The sequence below is a fragment of the Triturus cristatus genome, chromosome 10 (genome assembly GCF_964204655.1).
Source record: "Triturus cristatus chromosome 10, aTriCri1.1, whole genome shotgun sequence".
Taxonomy (NCBI): Eukaryota; Metazoa; Chordata; class Amphibia; order Caudata; family Salamandridae; genus Triturus; species Triturus cristatus.
This window is the reverse complement of record NC_140593.1, coordinates 736,283,043-736,308,928: the sequence shown is the minus strand read 5'-3', so window position 1 is coordinate 736,308,928 and position 25,886 is coordinate 736,283,043.

Here is a 25,886-nt window from a genome sequence, read left to right as displayed (position 1 = left end):
AAGAATAAACAAAGGTTATAGTCACTGGAATCCTCCAGGCTAAGTTCGTTACCAGCCCACAGCACGGATTGTCCTAACCGTCCTCTGCATATACGCCGATCCCGGCGTATGCCAACAGAGGGCAGAAAATGAAATGGCCGACAATGCCAATCGGTAGGCTGTGAGGGGCACGAAGAGTGTTGGGGAGAATCGAGGAGTCAGGGAAACACCCAGCCGGGGTCTCTACCTGAAGGGAGCAGCCGCTCAACCTCTTCCTCAGACTGCACCGGGACGCGGAGTCACCTCCTGGTGATGCGTCACCGATACCCCAATCACAAGCAAAGAAGACTGAACCGAGAGCAGCCGCTCGATCGATCCTGTGGAGTTCCGAGTCTGTAACGCAGCAAACACCTCCTGGTGTGCGTTACAGCTGGCAGTCCCTGTATCTCTGGTCGGGCTGGGAGTTACGACTCCAACCAGCAAAAGCGCCACTGCGCTTTGACTCAGCCGAGTCAAAAAGCGAAGCTCAATGGTTATCCGGTAGAGCTTCCGGGTCCTTCACAGGTGACGATGGGGCAAGACACGGCCCAGGGAGTAACGACTCGACCTACCTCCGTTCTTGCCTTACTGGAGCACCACTCCAGAACACTGCTCTTCACTAAGCAGGTACGTCGGTGTAAACACAATATCCGACAGCGTTGTACCTCCCGGTTCCTCCCTTTATAGGGCGTGTTTTCCTTGAGTTATGTAACAGCTCTCCTGTTTACATAAGGGCGTGTTTTCCTTGAGTTATGTAACAGCTCTCCTGTTTACATAAGGGCGTGTTTTCCTTGAGTTATGTAACAGCTCTCCTGTTTACATAACCTCTCAACCGCTAAGCATCCTGGGAGATGTAGTCCGTTTTCGCTGGTTACCGTTTTCCTCCCCTCGCATGACAGGAATTCTTGACAGTACATCCTCCCTCTCAGCGGCTCCCCACGGGTCCAGCGCTGGCCGGAAAACGCCGATGGAACAAGGAGACCAAGCGCGGAGCATGAACCCCTTCAGCCGGTTCCCATGACTGCTCCTCCGGGCCATAGCCTTTCCACGCAACCAGGTACCACAGCTTCCCCCTGCGCCATTTGGACGCCCGTATGCCCGACACTTCATACTCCACCTCCGACTCCACGCATACCGGCCTAGGTGTCCCAGACGGCTTGGAGGGTGCTGGTTTGAGCAATGATACATGAAAGACAGGGTGTATCCGCAATGACTGGGGCAAGCACACCTTCACGTTCACGGGACCCATACACTTGGTAATTCGATAGGGGCCCATGTACTTGGGATGGAACACACTGTTCTTTCGAAACCTCATGTTTCTTGTGGATATCCAGACGTAGTCTCCAGTGCGGTACAGTGGCCCGGGCCTTCTCTTCCTGTCTGCCGCAGCCTTGTATCTTCTCTTGGCCTCTATTAGGACAGCCCTTGAGCGCATCAACGTGTCTTTTATGTGTGCCACCCTGTCCGCTGTGGCGGGAATCCTGTCCTCTCTGAACGGATGTAGAAATGGCAAGAACCTGGGATGTTGGCCATAGTTGCTATAGAACGGAGATGACTGTGTGGAGCTGTGAGTGGCGTTGTTATAGGCTATCTCTGCAACCCATAGCAAGTCGACCCATTCTTCCCTGCCCTGGTCCACAAAACATCGCAGATACTGTTTGAGCGTTTGGTTCAGGCGCTCGGTTTGGCCGTCCGTTTGAGGGTGGTAGCTGGTGGACAGGGCGGTCTTAACATGCAGCGCAGTGCACCAAGTCTTCCAGAATTGCGCAGTAAACTGCGACCCCCGGTCCGACACGATCACCCCAGGTAATCCATGCAGTCGTACCACATTCTTTAGGAGTAGTGACGCCAATTCCCTGGCCGTAGGGACTCTCTTGCAGGGGATGAAGTGCCCCATTTTCGTCAAGTAATCCACCACCACCAGTATTGCCGTCATCCCCTGGTCTACCGGTAGGCCCACCACGAAGTCCAGTGATATGCTATCCCATGGTCTATCCGGGGTCGGAAGTGGATGTAAGAGCCCTTGGGTTCGGCCATGGTCGGCCTTCATGGTAGCACACGTAGGACACTCCTGTCCCCACCTCCTGACATCCACTCTCATGGTTGGCCACCAGAAATGCCGTCCCATGCTAGCCACCGTTTTTTCAAAGCCCAAATGACCTGCGCATGGAGAGTCATGGCACCAGATGAATGCTTGTTTCCTTAGCTTAGGCGTGGGTATCAATAGGCACCTGCCCTTCAGGGGTATCCCGTCCTTCAGCTGCCATTCTCTGTGACTGAGGAGCCACCTCCGCCATGCGAATGACCTGATCCCTCTCTTTATTCCCCTCAGGAAGGTATCCGGTTGGATAACCCCCAATACCATCCTCGGGGAAATGATGGAACGCTCGGTCGCAGGCAATGGTTCCTTAACTGCAGATTGACGGGACAGGGCGTCCGCCTTCCGGTTTTCCGTCCCCGGCCGATATGTGATGCGGAAGTTGAACCCCGCAAAGAAGATCATCCACCGCAGCTGCCTGGGAGAAAGGTGTCTTGTGGCCATCATGAACTGTAGGTTCCGATGGTCCGTGTACACCGATACCACATGTCTTGCCCCCATCAACCAATGCCTCCATTCGGTGAAGGCGTCCTTGATTGCGAGAAGCTCCTTCTCCGCAATATGGTAGTTGCGTTCGGCGTCGTTGAGTTTGCGGGACATGTACGCAACGGGATGAAGCACCCCTGTGTCGTGGTTGCGTTGGGACAAGATAGCCCCCAGCGCCACATCCGATGCGTCCGCTTTCACCACGTAGGGGAGATCCGGATCGGGGTGAGCCAACACCGGCGCCTTACCAAAGGCGCTTTTCAGGGCCTCAAAGGCTTTGTTCGCTTCAGGGGACCAGACAAACTCCTTGGACTTCCTCAGTAGCTGTGTGATTGGGGCCACCAATCCTGAAAATCCATCTATAAACCGCCTGTAAAAGTTGGCGAAGCCAATGAAACTTTGGACGTCCTTCACGCTTTGGGGCACCGGCCATTCTTTCACCGCCTTGATCTTTCGTTCTGCCATCTCCTGTCCCTCTGGACTCAGCATCACTCCGAGGAATTCCACGGATGTGACGTGGAAGTCACACTTGCTGAGTTTACAAAACAGCATGTTTTCCCTCAGCTTTTGGAGCACAGCTTTGACGTGGTGTACGTGCTCATCCACACTGGACGAATAGATGAGGATGTCGTCGATATATACGACCACGTAGATATCCAACTCCTCTCTGAATACCTCATTCAAAAAGTACTGAAAGGCTGCCGGGGCGTTGCACAGACCAAACGGCATGACGAGGTACTCAAAAAGGCCGAACCTGGTCTTAAAGGCGGTCTTCCACTCGTCTCCGTCCCTCATGCGCACCAGATGGTATGCCCCTTTCAAATCCAACTTGGTGTAGATACGAGCTTTCTTGACCTGTTCCAGAAGTACACTGATGAGAGGCAAGGAGTACCGATTTTTTATGATTATCGCATTCAATGCCCTAAAGTCCACACAGGCTCTCAGCTCCCCATTAGCCTTCGGGATGAAGAAGAGTGGCGAGGCGGCCGGAGACTTGGACGGGCGGATGAATCCTAGCTTGAGGAGTTTATCCAGGTACCCCCGGAGATGCACGTTTTCAGGCTCCGTCAGGGCATACAGCCTGCCGCTGGGAACGCTGGCCCCTGGCACCAGGTCGATCTGGCAGTCAAACTGTCTATGTGGTGGTAGCACTTCCGCCTTCACCTCATCAAATACATCCTCAAAACTGTGATAAGCCTGGGGGAGAGCCACATCTTTTTCTGCCGCTGTAGCCACCGTCTGACTCCCGCTCTCATCTGCGTCAAGGGATTCCGTTCTTATTCCACAATGCAGGATGCAATACGGTGACGTCATTTCGATGCGATGTGTTGGCCAATCCACAGAGGGGTTGTGTTTCTGTAGCCACGGCAATCCCAATATGACGCTGTTGGACAGGCCACACAGATGGCTGGCTCCCTCCCCGCACGACAGGGCCCGAGCTCCGGCCCACCAGGCATACCCCCGCGACAAGCACCTGTACCCCGTCTCCCGACGGATCTTCTGCCCTCGGACCACTACTCATCACGGGGTCCAGCCCCACCGGCTTCCCCGGCCGGGTCAAGCCGCCATCTTGGGCCCTGCACCACGCGGCCGCGTGGCCTCACCCCGACCCTAACCCCGGGCCTGGCCGGCCCCGACATCCCAGCACCACCATCCACCCAGGAGGTGAGCGGACCACTTGGCAGGTCAATGGGAGAACGAGGTGTCAAGGGCTCTCCCCCGCCAGGTGCCAATCGCCCCCAGCTCCCCCAGGCACTGGCTCCACCCCCTGCTGGGTGTCTGGACACCTTCATCCCGGACCCTCCGACCTCCAAGTGCGAGGGTCCGGACATCAAAGGGCACCAGCCCTATAACTGGGGCAGCTCCGGAGCAGGAAGGCAGTTGTATCCTGGAGTCGAGAGACACCGAGTGAACTCAGCCTTGACGGTCTACTGGCGCTGCCGTAGCCCGCTCTTGTGAACCATCGCTCTGCCTGCTGGCGCTGCCGCGGCCTTCTGCAACCTCCATCCTCACCGGGACCTGCTGGCGCTGCCGCGGACCGTACATCGACCATCTTCCTGGGACCTGCTGGCGCTGCCGCGGCCCGTTGTAACGACCATCCTCACCGGGACCTGCTGGCGCTGCCGCGGACCGTACATCGTCCATCTTTCTGGGACCTGCTGGCGCTGCCGCGGCCCGTACCACCTAACCACCAAGCTCGAGGATTGTGAGCTCATCATCTCATCCGAACTACCTGACTGGTAAACAGACTGTCCCGCTACCCCCTTCCCTACCTTGCGAGACTCGAATCGAGGGGACCCCTGAGTCCAGACCTCCTTGTACCATTCACCCGTACCTTAAGAAGTGCTTATAAAGAACACTGAACCTTATCCGTGTGTGGTATCTGTCTGTGGGGGGGAAGTTACTTGTCTGTACGATCGCTGGAGACGGCTCTCCCCGGAGACCTCTCCTCCTGACCCCGGCCGACCCTCCCGGTCCGTCTACCTTTTCTAACATTGGTGGCCAGCGGCGCGATCCGAATCAACGCGTAATCGTACAGAGAGTAGCTCACCCCACGACAAAAACACGATGTCGACCAAAGATAGCAGCCCCACCGAGAAATTCCAAATGGAGAAATTAGAAGAATACAACCACCGCGAACTGAGACAATTTTGCATAGAACTTGGCATTGCTACCACCGGCCTAAGTACCAAGGATGATCTAAAGCGCGCCCTTGAGTCATGGACAGAAACTGGGGTCGCAGGACCCTCCGACCAAAGCAGCGTCACACCAGACCAAAACAGCATCACACCAGAGGGGAACGCCACGGCTCCCGAGGAGCGGGGAACGGGCCTCTCGCAGGAGGAGATCCGAGAAAGAGACAGAATCAGATTACACGAGTTGGAGATGGCACGACTCAAGATGGATGGGGAACTCAAGTTAGCTGAACAGAAACTCAACCTCGAGCATATGCGGCTTCGAGAGGAACGAGAAGAAAAGCAGAGACAGAGAGAGCTGGAAGAGAAAAAAATAACGCTCGAGCACGAGCGCCGACTAGCGGAAATAGAACTGCGAAAACAGAATAAGGAACTGGGGGTGCCTGAGCGACCACACACCCCGGGGCCAATTGAGAAAAAAGTCCATATCCCCAAGGATGTTGTCCGCGAGTATGTCCGAGAAGACGACATACAACAGTGGTTTAAAGCCTATGAGATCGCCATGACCTCCCACCGGATCGACTGGAGTGATTGGGGAGCCGGACTTTGGGGGAGGTTTATCAACGAGGGTCGCGATGCCCTACTGCAGCTCCCAGATCACCAAATGTCGTCCTACGACCACATGAAGGCTGCCCTCCTCACCCGCTACGGCCTCACACCCGAGATGTACCGCCAGAGGTTCAGAGATTGCACCCGGATCCCAGGTACAACTTGGGTAGAATACGTGAACTATTTCAGCCGTGCCTTCGAGGGTTGGATCAAGGGGAGTCAGGTCACCACCTACGAACAACTCTTCAACCTTATGGTATGGGAGCACCTGTCAAACAACTGTTTCGTCGAGCTCAGGCAGCACCTCCTCGACAGTAAGCTGACTGACCCCCGGCAGCTCGCCGCCGAAGCTGACCGATGGGAAAGCACCCGAGTGGGCCGGAAAGGGCCACACGACCAGAACAGAAGCAGCCAAGGCCAGCACCGTCCTCGGGGAGGAGGAGGGGGCCAGGGTCGAGGGAGAGACGCCTTGCCAGCAACACCCGTGGCCAGCACCCCGCCTCCGGCCGGCCGGGGCAACCCCCCGTTGCGGCCTGGGTTCCGAGCCAACGTCACGTGCCACCGGTGCCAGCGACTAGGCCACTACGCCAATGACCCGAGCTGCCCGCTAAACCAAACACCCAAGCCCCGCCAGGTAGCTGCCGCCGCCCTAGGGGAAGAGCGATTATCGGAGGAACCCGAAGAGTATGAGCCGGCCCAGCAAGGGTGGGAACCGGCCGCCATGGTCCTGGCGTGCTTAGGGGGAAGAGACATGGTCCCGCGGGCTCCCCTACCCGCCAACACCAGGAAATACGGTCAGTGGGTGACCATTAATGGACAGAGAGCCGAGGCCTTGCGTGACACCGGCGCCAGTGTGACGGCCGTCCGCTGTCACCTGGTGAAGCCCGAGCAGATCCTGCCGAACATTCTCTGCCCCGTCCGCTCGGCAGATAACTCTGAGAGTATGTGTAAAATGGCCTGCGTCCCATTTGAATGGGGAGGGGTCTCCGGCCTGCTGAAGGTGACGGTCCGGGACGATGCCCCCGTGGACTGCCTCCTGGGGAATGACCTCGAGAGTTCCCCGTGGGCCACCGTCGAGAGAAGAGAGCACCTGGGGATGCTGGGCCTCCCGGACTGGGCCTGCATAACCACCCGGTCCATGGCCGCCCGTGCCTCCCCCCGATCAGAAGAACCCGAATGGCCAGCACCTCCGCCCCCGGTCGCCCCAGTAGAGGACAACGGCGAGGCCGGCCTCCCGGACCCGACGACCGAAGAGGACGCGCAACCCCAGGACCTTCCGGATCTGGCTCAGTGGCGTCAAGAAGGGGGGCCCACCCAAGAACAGTTCCGCCAGGAACAAAAGACCTGTCCCTCCCTCGAGGGACTCCGCCAACAAGCCAGCGCCCAAAACGCAGGGGACGCCACCGGAACTCACTGGGTCTACTGGGATAACGACCTGCTCTACAGCGAGCAAAGAATCGCCGAGCTGGGGGCCGGTCGAGTTCTGGTGGTACCTCTCCGCTTCAGAGACTTTCTGCTCAACTTAGCCCACGATGTCCCCCTGGCTGGACACCTGGGCCAGGACAAAACGTACAGTCGCCTAGTGACCCACTTTTTCTGGCCAAAAATGAGGAATGACGTCCTGAACCACTGCCGATCTTGCCCCACATGCCAAGCCAGCGGGAAGAGTGGTCGGAAGCTGAAAGCCCCTCTGCAACCCTTCCCTGTGGTCACCACCCCGTTCGAGAGGGTGGGGATAGACATTGTGGGGCCTCTGGACCCCCGCACGGCACAAGGACACAGGTTCATCTTAGTGCTAGTGGACCATGCCACCCGCTACCCCGAGGCGGTGCCCCTACGGACCGTGACAGCTCCGGTGGTTGGCCGGGCCCTAATGGGGATCTTCTCCCGGGTAGGCTTCCCCCGAGAAGTCGTCAGCGACCGAGGCACGAATTTCATATCCAAATACATGAAGTCCCTCTGGCAACAATGCGGGGTCACCTACAGATTCACGACCCCCTATCACCCCCAAGGGAACGGACTAGTGGAGCGTTTTAACCGCACTCTCAAGGGGATGATTGGGGGATTGGAAGAGCCCCTCCGTCGCCAGTGGGATGTACTACTCCCGTGCCTCCTCTTCGCCTACCGGGAAGTTCCCCAGAAGTCCCTCGGTTTTAGCCCTTTCGAACTCCTGTACGGGCACCCTGTGCGAGGGCCCCTCAGCCTAGTCAAGGAAGGTTGGGAGATGGCCCCCCTAACGACCCCTCCAGACGTCTTCAAATACATCCTGGCCCTACGAAACCAGACCCGGCGCTTCAGGGAGATGGCCAAGGCGAACCTCGAGGCCAGCCAGGAGGACATGAAGAGGTGGTATGATCACAATGCCTCCTCCGTTGAATTCGAGCCTGGTCAGCAAGTATGGGTGATGTCCCCCACCGAACCATGTGCCTTGCAAGATAAGTGGACGGGGCCCTTCAAAGTGGTCGAGCGCAAAAGCCCCGTCACTTACCTCATCGACATGGGGTCCTCCCGGAACCCCCTTCGGGTCCTCCACACCAACCGACTCAAACCACACTTTGTGCGCTCAGAACTTAGCCTCCTGATGGCTACGGACAGTGGTGCAGAAGAAGACTCCGAACCCCTCCCGGATCTCCTGAAGACTCAGGAGAATGACGGCTCCGTGGACGGGGTCCGGCTCTCTGACGCCCTCACTTCGGAGCAACGCCAGGACTGCCGGAACCTCCTGCTGCAGTTCGCTGCCCTGTTCTCCCTCACCCCCGGGGTCACCCCTTGGTGTTTGCACGACGTAGACACCGGGGACAATCCCCCTGTCCGACACCGGGCCTACCGCGTACCAGATCGGGTACGGGCCTGCATACAGGAGGAAGTGGCCAAGATGCTCACGATCGGGGTCATCGAGCCCTCGGACAGTCCCTGGGCCAGTCCGGTTGTATTGGTTCCCAAAGCCGCTGCCCCCGGCACCGCACCTGAACTGAGATTCTGCGTCGACTACCGGGGCTTGAACGCTGTCACCCGGACCGACGCTCATCCCATCCCCCGAGCAGACGAGATGATCGACCGGCTGGGGGCCGCCCGCTACCTTAGTATCTTCGACCTAACAGCGGGCTACTGGCAGATCGGCCTCACACCCAGGGCTCAGGAACGGTCAGCCTTCTCTACCCCCGATGGCCACTATCAATTCAAGGTCATGCCCTTTGGCATGAAGAATGCCCCCGCCACGTTTCAACGCCTTGTGAACCAGGTCTTGGCGGGGCTCGAAGAGTTCAGCGCTGCCTACCTGGACGATATCGCTGTATACAGCCGCCACTGGTCCGACCACCTCCGTCACCTCCAAGAGGTCCTACAAGCCCTCCAGCGGGCCGGCCTCACCATTAAGGCCGGCAAGTGCCAAATTGGCCAAGGGTCTGTGACCTACCTTGGGCACCAAGTGGGGAGCGGGCTGGTGGCCCCACTACAACTTAAGATTGCGGCCATCCAGTCCTGGCAGCCCCCCGTCACCCAGACCGAGGTCCGAGCCTTCTTGGGGCTCACCGGCTACTACCGGCGGTTCGTGAAGGACTACGGCAGCATTGTGGGGCCCCTCACGGGTCTCACGTCCAAGAACCAACCGAAGCGGATTAACTGGACTCCTGATTGTCAAGCGGCCTTCGAGAAGCTGAAGGCCGCCCTGTGCACCGCCCCTGTGCTCCAGGCCCCCGATTACAGTCGGGAATTTGTGGTGCAGACCGTCGCCTCCGACCACGGCATCGGAGCCGTCCTCTCTCAGTTGAACCCCGAAGGTCATGACCAGCCGGTGGCCTTCATCAGTTGACGTCTCCTGGCCCGAGAACAGCGTTGGAGCACCATCGAGAGGGAGGCATTTGCAGTAGTGTGGGCCCTCAAAAAGCTCCTACCCTATCTCTTCGGTACCCACTTCCGGGTACAAACCGACCATCGACCCCTGCAATGGCTGATGCAGATGCGGGGGGAGAACCCAAAACTCTTGCGCTGGTCCATTTCCCTGCAGGGAATGGACTTCACCGTGGAGCACCGACCAGGCCAAGACCACGCCAACGCGGATGGCCTGTCCCGCTTTTTCCGCCTCGACGAAGAGAGTCCCCAAGGAGATGGGTGACTCTCCCCGCCTTCAGCTGGGGGGGACGCATGTTGGACAGGCCACACAGATGGCTGGCTCCCTCCCCGCACGACAGGGCCCGAGCTCCGGCCCACCAGGCATACCCCCGCGACAAGCACCTGTACCCCGTCTCCCGATGGATCTTCTGTCCTCGGACCACTACTCATCACGGGGTCCAGCCCCACCGGCTTCCCCGGCCGGGTCAAGCCGCCATCTTGGGCCCTGCACCACGCGGCCGCGTGGCCTCACCCCGACCCTAACCCCGGGCCTGGCCGGCCCCGACATCCCGGCACCACCATCCACCCAGGAGGTGAGCGGACCACTTGGCAGGTCAATGGGAGAACGAGGTGTCAAGGGCTCTCCCCCGCCAGGTGCCAATCGCCCCCAGCTCCCCCAGGCACTGGCTCCACCCCCTGCTGGGTGTCTGGACACCTTCATCCCGGACCCTCCGACCTCCAAGTGCGAGGGTCCGGACATCAAAGGGCACCAGCCCTATAACTGGGGCAGCTCCGGAGCAGGAAGGCAGTTGTATCCTGGAGTCGAGAGACACCGAGTGAACTCAGCCTTGACTGTCTACTGGCGCTGCCGTAGCCCGCTCTTGTGAACCATCGCTCTGCCTGCTGGCGCTGCCGCGGCCTTCTGCAACCTCCATCCTCACCGGGACCTGCTGGCGCTGCCGCGGACCGTACATCGACCATCTTCCTGGGACCTGCTGGCGCTGCCGCGGCCCGTTGTAACGACCATCCTCACCGGGACCTGCTGGCGCTGCCGCGGACCGTACATCGACCATCTTCCTGGGACCTGCTGGCGCTGCCGCGGCCCGTTGTAACGACCATCCTCACCGGGACCTGCTGGCGCTGCCGCGGACCGTACATCGTCCATCTTTCTGGGACCTGCTGGCGCTGCCGCGGCCCGTACCACCTAACCACCAAGCTCGAGGATTGTGAGCTCATCATCTCATCCGAACTACCTGACTGGTAAACAGACTGTCCCGCTACCCCCTTCCCTACCTTGCGAGACTCGAATCGAGGGGACCCCTGAGTCCAGACCTCCTTGTACCATTCACCCGTACCTTAAGAAGTGCTTATAAAGAACACTGAACCTTATCCGTGTGTGGTATCTGTCTGTGGGGGGGAAGTTACTTGTCTGTACGATCGCTGGAGACGGCTCTCCCCGGAGACCTCTCCTCCTGACCCCGGCCGACCCTCCCGGTCCGTCTACCTTTTCTAACAGACGCCATATTGGGGCGCTCGGATGATGTTAAAATCGATTTGTTCCAAATGGTTCCTCCCATATCTCATCGGAAGGACCCCCGTGTGCTGCCCGATGGGCCCCGTCACCAATCGCCTTCCGTCTACAGCATAGACGTCTTCGGGTACCGCTTTGGGAAGAAGCACTAGCCCTAGCCTGCATGCCTCGTTGTGGTCCATAAACATGCCAGTGGCCCCTGAATCCACCATGGCCACAACGGGTATCCACTGGTCATGCACTCCCACATGCACCGTGAGAAACAGGTGTCGTTGTCCCTTAGTGACCGAGTTGGCAAGTGAAGGGATGGATGAGTGACTCCGAGATGCCCCTTCTTTGGTCTGGGAGTCCTCTAGTTTTCCGCCGGTACGTCCACCACGGCTGTTACCGACCGGTTGGCCCAGAACGTGACGTCTTCGGTTTGGCAGGGCATTCACGTACGTAGTGGCCTTTTTTGCCACAATATAGGCACAATCCTTGTTTACGGCGTGACTCTTTCTCCGTGGCTGTGAGGCTCGCTCGTATTGCGCCGATGTCCATGGGTTCTCCCTTGGATGCGGTGGAAGTTTCAGGACTTCCCACTGTCACATAGGATGGAAGGGATTTTCCTTTTCTCCCAAGATCCCCCTTTCTTTCACTTAGCCTATGTTCCAGCCGTAATACCAGGTTGATAAGGCCCTCACATGTCTTGGGTTGAGGGTCAATATGAGCCACGGCGTCCTTGAGCTCATCGCACAGCCCGTGATGGAAGAGCGCCGTCTGTTTAGCAACAGGCCACTTGGTTTCCGCAACCAGCCTTCGGAACGCGTTGAGATACTGCACCAGGTCGTTGGATCCCTGTCTCAACTCAAGCATTTCACGGTCCGCCGTGTACGATTCAGCCCTTCTGTCGAATACCTTAAGGAATTCCTCGCGAAAAGCACCCCAATCACATAAGATGGGGTCGTCCCTGCTCACCAGAGGTACGGGCCATTGTGCCGCGTTTCCAGCCAAATAGGATATAAGGAAAGCCACACGAGCCTGACTCGTGGGGAACGCCCTTGGTTTGCACGATAAATGAAGCGCCACTTGTGTGAGGAATACCTGCACTGTGTTAGGATCCCCACTGTACCTCTCTGGTGTTGCCAAGGGGACGGCTACCGGCATTTCCACTACTACCGCAGGGGTCTGGTTCGTGAGGGAGGTGCTGGGCGTGAGCGGGTCCAATTGGATAGCATCCAGTCTGGCTTTTACATCGGCTGTTTCTTGCCTGGAGGCAGCCAATTCAACTTGCACGGTCGCTAAAGCAGCCAGCACATCATCAAGTGTTGCCATGTCTGTTATCGACCGGGAGACAGTTAGTGTTATTACGGTCGGATATTTTGTAACGCCCTGAACGTCTCAGGATCGTTTAACAGACACGATAATGAGGACGCAACCACTTGTGAAGGGTTAGTTATTTTAATGAAGGCAAAAATAATACAAAGAATAAACAAAGGTTATAGTCACTGGAATCCTCCAGGCTAAGTACGTTACCAGCCCACAGCACGGATGGTCCTAACCGTCCTCTGCATATACGCCGATCCCGGCGTATGCCAACAGAGGGCAGAAAATGAAATGGCCGACAATGCCAATCGGTAGGCTGTGAGGGGCACGAAGAGTGTTGGGGAGAATCGAGGAGTCAGGGAAACACCCAGCCGGGGTCTCTACCTGAAGGGAGCAGCCGCTCAACCTCTTCCTCAGACTGCACCGGGATGCGGAGTCACCTCCTGGTGATGGGTCACCGATACCCCAATCACAAGCAAAGAAGACTGAACCGAGAGCAGCCGCTCGATCGATCCTGTGGACTTCCGAGTCTGTAACGCGGCAAACACCTCCTGGTGTGCGTTACAGCTGGCAGTCCCTGTATCTCTGGTCGGGCTGGGAGTTACGACTCCAACCAGCAAAAGCACCACTGCGCTTTGACTCAGCCGAGTGAAAAAGCGAAGCTCAATGGTTATCCGGTAGAGCTTCCGGGTCCTTCACAGGTGACGATGGGGCAAGACACGGCCCAGGGAGTAACGACTCGACCTACCTCCGTTCTTGCCTTACTGGAGCACCACTCCGGAACACTGCTCTTCACTAAGCAGGTACGTCGGTGTAAACACAATATCCGACAGCGTTGTACCTCCCGGTTCCTCCCTTTATAGGGCGTGTTTTCCTTGAGTTATGTAACAGCTCTCCTGTTTACATAAGGGCGTGTTTTCCTTGAGTTATGTAACAGCTCTCCTGTTTACATAAGGGCGTGTTTTCCTTGAGTTATGTAACAGCTCTCCTGTTTACATAACCTCTCAACCGCTAAGCATCCTGGGAGATGTAGTCCGTTTTCGCTGGTTACCGTTTTCCTCCCCTCGCATGACAGGAATTCTTGACAGTACATCCTCCCTCTCAGCGGCTCCCCACGGGTCCAGCGCTGGCCGGAAAACGCCGATGGAACAAGGAGACCAAGCGCGGAGCATGAACCCCTTCAGCCGGTTCCCATGACTGCTCCTCCGGGCCATAGCCTTTCCACGCAACCAGGTACCACAGCTTCCCCCTGCGCCATTTGGACGCCCGTATGCCCGACACTTCATACTCCACCTCCGACTCCACGCATACCGGCCTAGGTGTCCCAGACGGCTTGGAGGGTGCTGGTTGGAGCAATGATACATGAAAGACAGGGTGTATCCGCAATGACTGGGGCAAGCACACCTTCACGTTCACGGGACCCATACACTTGGTAATTCGATAGGGGCCCATGTACTTGGGATGGAACACACTGTTCTTTCGAAACCTCATGTTTCTTGTGGATATCCAGACGTAGTCTCTAGTGCGGTACAGTGGCCCGGGCCTTCTCATCCTGTCTGCCGCAGCCTTGTATCTTCTCTTGGCCTCTATTAGGACAGCCCTTGAGCGCATCAACGTGTCTTTTATGTGTGCCACCCTGTCCGCTGTGGCGGGAATCCTGTCCTCTCTGAACGGATGTAGAAATGGCAAGAACCTGGGATGTTGGCCATAGTTGCTATAGAACGGAGATGACTGTGTGGAGCTGTGAGTGGCGTTGTTATAGGCTATCTCTGCAACCCATAGCAAGTCGACCCATTCTTCCCTGCCCTGGTCCACAAAACATCGCAGATACTGTTTGAGCGTTTGGTTCAGGCGCTCGGTTTGGCCGTCCGTTTGAGGGTGGTAGCTGGTGGACAGGGCGGTCTTAACATGCAGCGCAGTGCACCAAGTCTTCCAGAATTGCGCAGTAAACTGCGACCCCCGGTCCGACACGATCACCCCAGGTAATCCATGCAGTCGTACCACATTCTTTAGGAGTAGTGACGCCAATTCCCCGGCCGTAGGGACTCTCTTGCAGGGGATGAAGTGCCCCATTTTCGTCAAGTAATCCACCACCACCAGTATTGCCGTCATCCCCTGGTCTACCGGTAGGCCCACCACGAAGTCCAGTGATATGCTATCCCATGGTCTATCCGGGGTCGGAAGTGGATGTAAGAGCCCTTGGGTTCGGCCATGGTCGGCCTTCATGGTAGCACACGTAGGACACTCCTGTCCCCACCTCCTGACATCCACTCTCATGGTTGGCCACCAGAAATGCCGTCCCATGCTAGCCACCGTTTTTTCAAAGCCCAAATGACCTGCGCATGGAGAGTCATGGCACCAGATGAATGCTTGTTTCCTTAGCCTAGGCGTGGGTATCAATAGGCACCTGCCCTTCAGGGGTATCCCGTCCTTCAGCTGCCATTCTCTGTGACTGAGGAGCCACCTCCGCCATGCGAATGACCTGATCCCTCTCTTTATTCCCCTCAGGAAGGTATCCGGTTGGATAACCCCCAATACCATCCTCGGGGAAATGATGGAACGCTCGGTCGCAGGCAATGGTTCCTTAACTGCAGATTGACGGGACAGGGCGTCCGCCTTCGGTTTTCCGTCCCCGGCCGATATGTGATGCGGAAGTTGAACCCCGCAAAGAAGATCATCCACCGCAGCTGCCTGGGAGAAAGGTGTCTTGTGGCCGTCATGAACTGTAGGTTCCGATGGTCCGTGTACACCGATACCACATGTCTTGCCCCCATCAACCAATGCCTCCATTCGGTGAAGGCGTCCTTGATTGCGAGAAGCTCCTTCTCCGCAATATGGTAGTTGCGTTCGGCGTCGTTGAGTTTGCGGGACATGTACGCAACGGGATGAAGCACCCCTGTGTCGTGGTTGCGTTGGGACAAGATAGCCCCCAGCGCCACATCCGATGCGTCCGCTTCCACCACGTAGGGGAGATCCGGATCGGGGTGAGCCAACACCGGCGCCTTACCAAAGGCGCTTTTCAGGGCCTCAAAGGCTTTGTTCGCTTCAGGGGACCAGACAAACTCCTTGGACTTCCTCAGTAGCTGTGTGATTGGGGCCACCAATCCTGAAAATCCATCTATAAACCGCCTGTAAAAGTTGGCGAAGCCAATGAAACTTTGGACGTCCTTCACGCTTTGGGGCACCGGCCATTCTTTCACCGCCTTGATCTTTCGTTCTGCCATCTCCTGTCCCTCTGGACTCAGCATCACTCCGAGGAATTCCACGGATGTGACGTGGAAGTCACACTTGCTGAGTTTACAAAACAGCATGTTTTCCCTCAGCTTTTGGAGCACAGCTTTGACGTGGTGTACGTGCTCCTCCACACTGGACGAATAGATGAGGATGTCGTCGATATATACGACCACGTAGATATCCAACTCCTCTCTGAATACCTCATTCAAAAAGTACTGAAAGGCTGCCGGGGCGTTGCACAGACCAAGCGGCATGACGAGGTACTCAAAAAGGCCGAACCTGGTCTTAAAGGCGGTCTTCCACTCGTCTCCGTCCCTCATGCGCACCAGATGGTATGCCCCTTTCAAATCCAACTTGGTGTAGATACGAGCTTTCTTGACCTGTTCCAGAAGTACACTGATGAGAGGCAAGGGGTACCGATTTTTTATGGTTATCGCATTCAATGCCCTAAAGTCCACACAGGCTCTCAGCTCCCCATTAGCCTTCGGGATGAAGAAGAGTGGCGAGGCGGCCGGAGACTTGGACGGGCGGATGAATCCTAGCTTGAGGAGTTTATCCAGGTACCCCCGGAGATGCACGTTTTCAGGCTCCGTCAGGGCATACAGCCTGCCGCTGGGAACGCTGGCCCCTGGCACCAGGTCGATCTGGCAGTCAAACTGTCTATGTGGTGGTAGCACTTCCGCCTTCACCTCATCAAATACATCCTCAAAACTGTGATAAGCCTGGGGGAGAGCCACATCTTTTTCTGCCGCTGTAGCCACCGTCTGACTCCCGCTCTCATCTGCGTCAAGGGATTCCGTTCTTATTCCACAATGCAGGATGCAATACGGTGACGTCATTTCGATGCGATGTGTTGGCCAATCCACAGAGGGGTTGTGTTTCTGTAGCCACGGCAATCCCAATATGACGCCATATTGGGGCGCTCTGATGATGTTAAAATCGATTTGTTCCAAATGGTTCCTCCCATATCTCATCGGAAGGACCCCCGTGTGCTGCCCGATGGGCCCCGTCACCAATCGCCTTCCGTCTACAGCATAGACGTCTTCGGGTACCGCTTTGGGAAGAAGCACTAGCCCTAGCCTGCATGCCTCGTTGTGGTCCATAAACATGCCAGTGGCCCCTGAATCCACCATGGCCACAACGGGTATCCACTGGTCATGCACTCCCACGTGCACCGTGAGAAACAGGTGTCGTTGTCCCTTAGTGACCGAGTTGGCAAGTGAAGGGATGGATGAGTGACTCCGAGATGCCCCTTCTTTGGTCTGGGAGTCCTCTAGTTTTCCGCCGGTACGTCCACCACGGCTGTTACCGACCGGTTGGCCCGATAACGTGACGTTTTCGGTTTGGCAGGGCATTCACGTACGTAGTGGCCTTTTTTGCCACAATATAGGCACAATCCTTGTTTACGGCGTGACTCTTTCTCCGTGGCTGTGAGGCTCGCTCGTATTGCACCGATGTCCATGGGTTCTCCCTTGGATGCGGTGGAAGTTTCAGGACTTCCCACTGTCACATAGGATGGAAGGGATTTTCCTTTTCTCCCAAGATCCCCCTTTCTTTCACTTAGCCTATGTTCCAGCCGTAATACCAGGTTGATAAGGCCCTCACATGTCTTGGGTTGAGGGTCAATATGAGCCACGGCGTCCTTGAGCTCATCGCACAGCCCGTGATGGAAGAGCGCCGTCTGTTTAGCAACAGGCCACTTGGTTTCCGCAACCAGCCTTCGGAACGCGTTGAGATACTGCACCAGGTCGTTGGATCCCTGTCTCAACTCAAGCATTTCACGGTCCGCCATGTATGAGTCAGCCCTTCTGTCGAATACCTTCAGGAATTCCTCGCGAAAAGCACCCCAATCACATAAGATGGGGTCGTCCCTGCTCACCAGAGGTACGGCCCATTGTGCCGCGTTTCCAGCCAAATAGGATATAAGGAAAGCCACACGAGCCTGACTCGTGGGGAACGCCCTTGGTTTGCATGATAAATGAAGCGCCACTTGTGTGAGGAATACCTGCACTGTGTTAGGATCCCCACTGTACCTCTCTGGTGTTGCCAAGGGGACGGCTACCGGCATTTCCACTACTATCGCAGGGGTCTGGTTCGTGAGGGAGGTGCTGGGCGTGAGCGGGTCCAATTGGATAGCATCCAGTCTGGCTTTTACATCGGCTGTTTCTTGCCTGGAGGCAGCCAATTCAACTTGCATGGTCGCTAAAGCAGCCAGCACATCATCAAGTGTTGCCATGTCTGTTATCGACCGGAAGACAGTTAGTGTTATTACGGTCGGATATTTTGTAACGCCCTGAACGTCTCAGGATCGTTTAACAGACACGATAATGAGGACGCAACCACTTGTGAAGGGTTAGTTATTTTAATGAAGGCAAAAATAATACAAAGAATAAACAAAGGTTATAGTCACTGGAATCCTCCAGGCTAAGTACGTTACCAGCCCACAGCACGGATGGTCCTAACCGTCCTCTGCATATACGCCGATCCCGGCGTATGCCAACAGAGGGCAGAAAATGAAATGGCCGACAATGCCAATCGGTAGGCTGTGAGGGGCACGAAGAGTGTTGGGGAGAATCGAGGAGTCAGGGAAACACCCAGCCGGGGTCTCTACCTGAAGGGAGCAGCCGCTCAACCTCTTCCTCAGACTGCACCGGGACGCGGAGTCACCTCCTGGTGATGCGTCACTGATACCCCAATCACAAGCAAAGAAGACTGAACCGAGAGCAGCCGCTCGATCGATCCTGTGGACTTCCGAGTCTGTAACGCGGCAAACACCTCCTGGTGTGCGTTACAGCTGGCAGTCCCTGTATCTCTGGTCGGGCTGGGAGTTACGACTCCAACCAGCAAAAGCGCCACTGCGCTTTGACTCAGCCGAGTCAAAAAGCGAAGCTCAATGGTTATCCAGTAGAGCTTCCGGGTCCTTCACAGGTGACGATGGGGCAAGACACGGCCCAGGGAGTAACCACTCGACCTACCTCCGTTCTTGCCTTACTGGAGCACCACTCCGGAACACTGCTCTTCACTAAGCAGGTACGTCGGTGTAAACACAATATCCGACAGCGTTGTACCTCCCGGTTCCTCCCTTTATAGGGCGTGTTTTCCTTGAGTTATGTAACAGCTCTCCTGTTTACATAAGGGCGTGTTTTCCTTGAGTTATGTAACAGCTCTCCTGTTTACATAAGGGCGTGTTTTCCTTGAGTTATGTAACAGCTCTCCTGTTTACATAACCTCTCAACCGCTAAGCATCCTGGGAGATGTAGTCCGTTTTCGCTGGTTACCGTTTTCCTCCCCTCGCATGACAGGAATTCTTGACAAGATTACAGTTTTTCAAATGTGGGGTTTGCTGAGTATGCTACCAACATCTTTCTCAGGTCAGGTACCTCTCACAGGCATGCGGGTGCTTCATCCACGAGCTCGTCAGCTCAATGACTCACGGGAGTACTATTGAACAGGAACAGGGAGAGCACACCGCTTCACCTCACAGCAAGGTTCACCCCTGGCATTGTGGTAAATGGAGTCTCAGTTACTTGCTTGCTTCAAGAGTGTTCGAGTGTTTCACCACAGTTGGCGCAGATGGTGCTGATCTCTAGACACGTGTTTATGGTTCTTTAACCATCATCAGTAGAGATTACAGTCTTTCAAATTTGGGGTTTGCTGAGTAGGCTGCCAACATCTTTCTCAGGTCAGGTACCTCTCACAGGCATGCGGGTGCTTCATCCACGAGCTCGTCAGCTCAATGACTCACGGGAGTACTGTTAAACAGGAACAGGGGTGGGAGCACACCGCTTCACCTCCCAGCAAGGGTTCGCCCCTGGCATTTTGGTAAATGCAGTTTCAGTTACTTGCTTGCTTCAAGAGTGTTTGAGTGTTTTGCCACAGTTGGCGCAGATAGTGCTGATCTCTAGACACATGTTTCTGGTTCTTTAACCGTCATCAGTACAGATTACAGTCTCTCAAATGTGGGGTTTGCTGAGAAGGCTGCCAACATCTTTCTCAGGTCAGGTACCTCTCACAGGCATGCGGGTGCTTCATCCATGAGTTCGTCAGCTCAATAACTCATGGGAGTACTATTACACAGGAACAGGGGTGGGAGCACACCGCTTCACCTCCCAACAAGGTTCGCCCCTGGCATTGTGGTAAATGCAGTTTCAGTTACTTGCTTGCTTCAAGAGTGTTCAAGTGTTTCCGCACAGTTGACGCAGATAGTGCTGATCTCTAGACATGTGTTTCTGGTTCTTTAACCGTCATCAGTAGAGATTACAGTCTTTCAAATTTGGGGTTTGCTGAGTAGGCTGCCAACATCTTTCTCAGGTCAGGTACCTCTCACAGGCATGCGGGTGCTTCATCCACCAGCTCGTCAGCTCAATGACTCACAGAAGTACGATTAAGCAGGAACAGGGGTGGGAGCACACCGCTTCACCTCCCAGCAAGGTTCGCCCCGGGCATTGTGGTAAATGCAGTTTCAGTTACTGGCTTGCTTCAAGAGTGTTCGAGTGTTTCGCCACAGTTGGAGCAGATAGTGCTGATCTCTAGACACGTGTTTCTGGTATTTTAACCGTCAACAGTAGAGATTACAGTCTTTCAAATCTGGGGTTTGCTGAGTATGCTGCCAACATCTTTCTCAGGTCAGGTACCTCTCACAGGCATGCGGGTGCTTCATCCATGAGCTCGTCAGCTCAATGACTCACGGGAGTACTATTAAACAGGAACAGGGGTGGGAGCACACCGCTTCACCTCACAGCAAGGTTCACCCCTGGCATTTTGGTAAATGGAGTTTCAGTTACTTGCTTGCTTCAAGAGTGTTCGAGTGTTTCACCACAGTTGGCACAGATGGTGCTGATCTCTAGACACGTGTTTCTGGTTCTTTAACCATCATCAGTAGAGATTACAGTCTTTCAAATTTGGAATTTGCTGAGTAGGCTGCCAACATCTTTCTCAGGTCAGGTACGTCTCACAGGCATGCGGGTGCTTCATCCACGAGCTCGTCAGTTCAATGACTCACAGAAGTACTTTTAAACAGGAACAGGGGTGGGAGCACACCGCTTCACCTCCCAGCAAGGTTCGCCCCTGGCATTGTGGTAAATGCAGTTTCAGTTACTTGCTTCCTTCAAGAGTGTTCAAGTGTTTCGCCATAGTTGGCGCAGATAGTGCTGATCTCTAGACACGTGTTTCTGGTTCATTAACCATCATCAGTAGAGATTACAGTCTTTGAAATATGGGGTTTGCTGAGTAGGCTGCCAACATCTTTCTCAGGTTAGGTACCTCTCACAGGCATGCGGGTGCTTCATCAACGAGCTCGTCAGCTCAATGACTCACGGGAAAACTATTAAACAGGAACAGGGGTGGGAGCACACCACTTCACCTCCCAGCAAGGTTCACCCCTGGCATTGTGGTAAATGCAGTTTCGATTACTTGCTTGTTTCAAGATTGTTCAAGTGTTTCGCCGCAGTTGGCGCAAATAGTGCTGATCTCTAGACACGTGTTTCTGGTTCTTTAACCGTCATCAGCCCCTTTTTCCCAAATCGTTTTTATCCACACTCAGTGTGGGAGGGTATGCTCAGACGTGAGTCCCTTGCTCATTGCACCATCAGGATTCAGGCAAGCCGGGCCGACGAAGGCTGTGATGCCAGAAACCGGTCCCAGGAAGCTTGTTTCCTTCCCAGTATAAGAATTGGCTTGGTAGTTTGGTTTGCCCTGTTCCCATCATGCACTGGGACAGGTACAGACTAATTTGCATGTAGCCAGGTTCTGAGCTGGGATGGTGCAGTGAGCTAAAAAACGGTGATGGATTAAAACCATGATCTCTTGACTTGGTAAGAGTATTCTGCATCATTCAGAAACTCTGTCCATCACCACCCCCTTTTTCCCAAATCGTTTTTATCCACACTCAGTGTGGGAGGGTATGCTCAGACGTGAGTCCCTTGCTCATTGCACCATCAGGATTCAGGCAAGCCGGGCCGACGAAGGCTGTGATGCCAGAAACCGGTCCCAGGAAGCTTGTTTCCTTCCCAGTATAAGAATTGGCTTGGTAGTTTGGTTTGCCCTGTTCCCATCATGCACTGGGACAGGTACAGACTAATTTGCATGTAGCCAGGTTCTGAGCTGGGATGGTGCAGTGAGCTAAAAAACGGTGATGGATTAAAACCATGATCTCTTGACTTGGTAAGAGTATTCTGCATCATTCAGAAACTCTGTCCATCACCACCCCCTTTTTCCCAAATCGTTTTTATCCACACTCAGTGTGGGAGGGTATGCTCAGACGTGAGTCCCTTGCTCATTGCACCATCAGGATTCAGGCAAGCCGGGCCGACGAAGGCTGTGATGCCAGAAACCGGTCCCAGGAAGCTTGTTTCCTTCCCAGTATAAGAATTGGCTTGGTAGTTTGGTTTGCCCTGTTCCCATCATGCACTGGGACAGGTACAGACTAATTTGCATGTAGCCAGGTTCTGAGCTGGGATGGTGCAGTGAGCTAAAAAACGGTGATGGATTAAAACCATGATCTCTTGACTTGGTAAGAGTATTCTGCATCATTCAGAAACTCTGTCCATCACCACCCCCTTTTTCCCAAATCGTTTTTATCCACACTCAGTGTGGGAGGGTATGCTCAGACGTGAGTCCCTTGCTCATTGCACCATCAGGATTCAGGCAAGCCGGGCCGACGAAGGCTGTGATGCCAGAAACCGGTCCCAGGAAGCTTGTTTCCTTCCCAGTATAAGAATTGGCTTGGTAGTTTGGTTTGCCCTGTTCCCATCATGCACTGGGACAGGTACAGACTAATTTGCATGTAGCCAGGTTCTGAGCTGGGATGGTGCAGTGAGCTAAAAAACGGTGATGGATTAAAACCATGATCTCTTGACTTGGTAAGAGTATTCTGCATCATTCAGAAACTCTGTCCATCACCACCCCCTTTTTCCCAAATCTTTTTTATCCACACTCAGTGTGGGAGGGTATGCTCAGACGTGAGTCCCTTGCTCATTGCACCATCAGGATTCAGGCAAGCCGGGCCGACGAAGGCTGTGATGCCAGAAACCGGTCCCAGGAAGCTTGTTTCCTTCCCAGTATAAGAATTGGCTTGGTAGTTTGGTTTGCCCTGTTCCCATCATGCACTGGGACAGGTACAGACTAATTTGCATGTAGCCAGGTTCTGAGCTGGGATGGTGCAGTGAGCTAAAAAACGGTGATGGATTAAAACCATGATCTCTTGACTTGATAAGAGTATTCTGCATCATTCAGAAACTCTGTCCATCACCACCCCCTTTTTCCCAAATCGTTTTTATCCACACTCAGTGTGGGAGGGTATGCTCAGACGTGAGTCCCTTGCTCATTGCACCATCAGGATTCAGGCAAGCCGGGCCGACGAAGGCTGTGATGCCAGAAACCGGTCCCAGGAGGCTTGTTTCCTTCCCAGTATAAGAATTGGCTTGGTAGTTTGGTTTGCCCTGTTCCCATCATGCACTGGGACAGGTACAGACTAATTTGCATGTAGCCAGGTTCTGAGCTGGGATGGTGCAGTGAGCTAAAAAACGGTGATGGATTAAAACCATGATCTCTTGACTTGGTAAGAGTATTCTGCATCATTCAGAAACTCTGTCCATCACCACCCCCTTTTTCCCAAATCGTTTTTATCCACACTCAGTGTGGGAGGGTATGCTCAGACGTGAGTCCCTTGCTCATTGCACCATCAGGATTCAGGCAAGCCGGGCCGACGAAGGCTGTGATGCCAGAAACCGGTCCCAGGAAGCTTGTTTCCTTCCCAGTATAAGAATTGGCTTGGTAGTTTGGTTTGCCCTGTTCCCATCATGCACTGGGACAGGTACAGACTAATTTGCATGTAGCCAGGTTCTGAGCTGGGATGGTGCAGTGAGCTAAAAAACGGTGATGGATTAAAACCATGATCTCTTGACTTGGTAAGAGTATTCTGCATCATTCAGAAACTCTGTCCATCACCACCCCCTTTTTCCCAAATCGTTTTTATCCACACTCAGTGTGGGAGGGTATGCTCAGACGTGAGTCCCTTGCTCATTGCACCATCAGGATTCAGGCAAGCCGGGCCGACGAAGGCTGTGATGCCAGAAACCGGTCCCAGGAAGCTTGTTTCCTTCCCAGTATAAGAATTGGCTTGGTAGTTTGGTTTGCCCTGTTCCCATCATGCACTGGGACAGGTACAGACTAATTTGCATGTAGCCAGGTTCTGAGCTGGGATGGTGCAGTGAGCTAAAAAACGGTGATGGATTAAAACCATGATCTCTTGACTTGGTAAGAGTATTCTGCATCATTCAGAAACTCTGTCCATCACCACCCCCTTTTTCCCAAATCGTTTTTATCCACACTCAGTGTGGGAGGGTATGCTCAGACGTGAGTCCCTTGCTCATTGCACCATCAGGATTCAGGCAAGCCGGGCCGACGAAGGCTGTGATGCCAGAAACCGGTCCCAGGAAGCTTGTTTCCTTCCCAGTATAAGAATTGGCTTGGTAGTTTGGTTTGCCCTGTTCCCATCATGCACTGGGACAGGTACAGACTAATTTGCATGTAGCCAGGTTCTGAGCTGGGATGGTGCAGTGAGCTAAAAAACGGTGATGGATTAAAACCATGATCTCTTGACTTGGTAAGAGTATTCTGCATCATTCAGAAACTCTGTCCATCACCACCCCCTTTTTCCCAAATCGTTTTTATCCACACTCAGTGTGGGAGGGTATGCTCAGACGTGAGTCCCTTGCTCATTGCACCATCAGGATTCAGGCAAGCCGGGCCGACGAAGGCTGTGATGCCAGAAACCGGTCCCAGGAAGCTTGTTTCCTTCCCAGTATAAGAATTGGCTTGGTAGTTTGGTTTGCCCTGTTCCCATCATGCACTGGGACAGGTACAGACTAATTTGCATGTAGCCAGGTTCTGAGCTGGGATGGTGCAGTGAGCTAAAAAACGGTGATGGATTAAAACCATGATCTCTTGACTTGGTAAGAGTATTCTGCATCATTCAGAAACTCTGTCCATCACCACCCCCTTTTTCCCAAATCGTTTTTATCCACACTCAGTGTGGGAGGGTATGCTCAGACGTGAGTCCCTTGCTCATTGCACCATCAGGATTCAGGCAAGCCGGGCCGACGAAGGCTGTGATGCCAGAAACCGGTCCCAGGAAGCTTGTTTCCTTCCCAGTATAAGAATTGGCTTGGTAGTTTGGTTTGCCCTGTTCCCATCATGCACTGGGACAGGTACAGACTAATTTGCATGTAGCCAGGTTCTGAGCTGGGATGGTGCAGTGAGCTAAAAAACGGTGATGGATTAAAACCATGATCTCTTGACTTGGTAAGAGTATTCTGCATCATTCAGAAACTCTGTCCATCACCACCCCCTTTTTCCCAAATCGTTTTTATCCACACTCAGTGTGGGAGGGTATGCTCAGACGTGAGTCCCTTGCTCATTGCACCATCAGGATTCAGGCAAGCCGGGCCGACGAAGGCTGTGATGCCAGAAACCGGTCCCAGGAAGCTTGTTTCCTTCCCAGTATAAGAATTGGCTTGGTAGTTTGGTTTGCCCTGTTCCCATCATGCACTGGGACAGGTACAGACTAATTTGCATGTAGCCAGGTTCTGAGCTGGGATGGTGCAGTGAGCTAAAAAACGGTGATGGATTAAAACCATGATCTCTTGACTTGGTAAGAGTATTCTGCATCATTCAGAAACTCTGTCCATCACCACCCCCTTTTTCCCAAATCGTTTTTATCCACACTCAGTGTGGGAGGGTATGCTCAGACGTGAGTCCCTTGCTCATTGCACCATCAGGATTCAGGCAAGCCGGGCCGACGAAGGCTGTGATGCCAGAAACCGGTCCCAGGAAGCTTGTTTCCTTCCCAGTATAAGAATTGGCTTGGTAGTTTGGTTTGCCCTGTTCCCATCATGCACTGGGACAGGTACAGACTAATTTGCATGTAGCCAGGTTCTGAGCTGGGATGGTGCAGTGAGCTAAAAAACGGTGATGGATTAAAACCATGATCTCTTGACTTGGTAAGAGTATTCTGCATCATTCAGAAACTCTGTCCATCACCACCCCCTTTTTCCCAAATCGTTTTTATCCACACTCAGTGTGGGAGGGTATGCTCAGACGTGAGTCCCTTGCTCATTGCACCATCAGGATTCAGGCA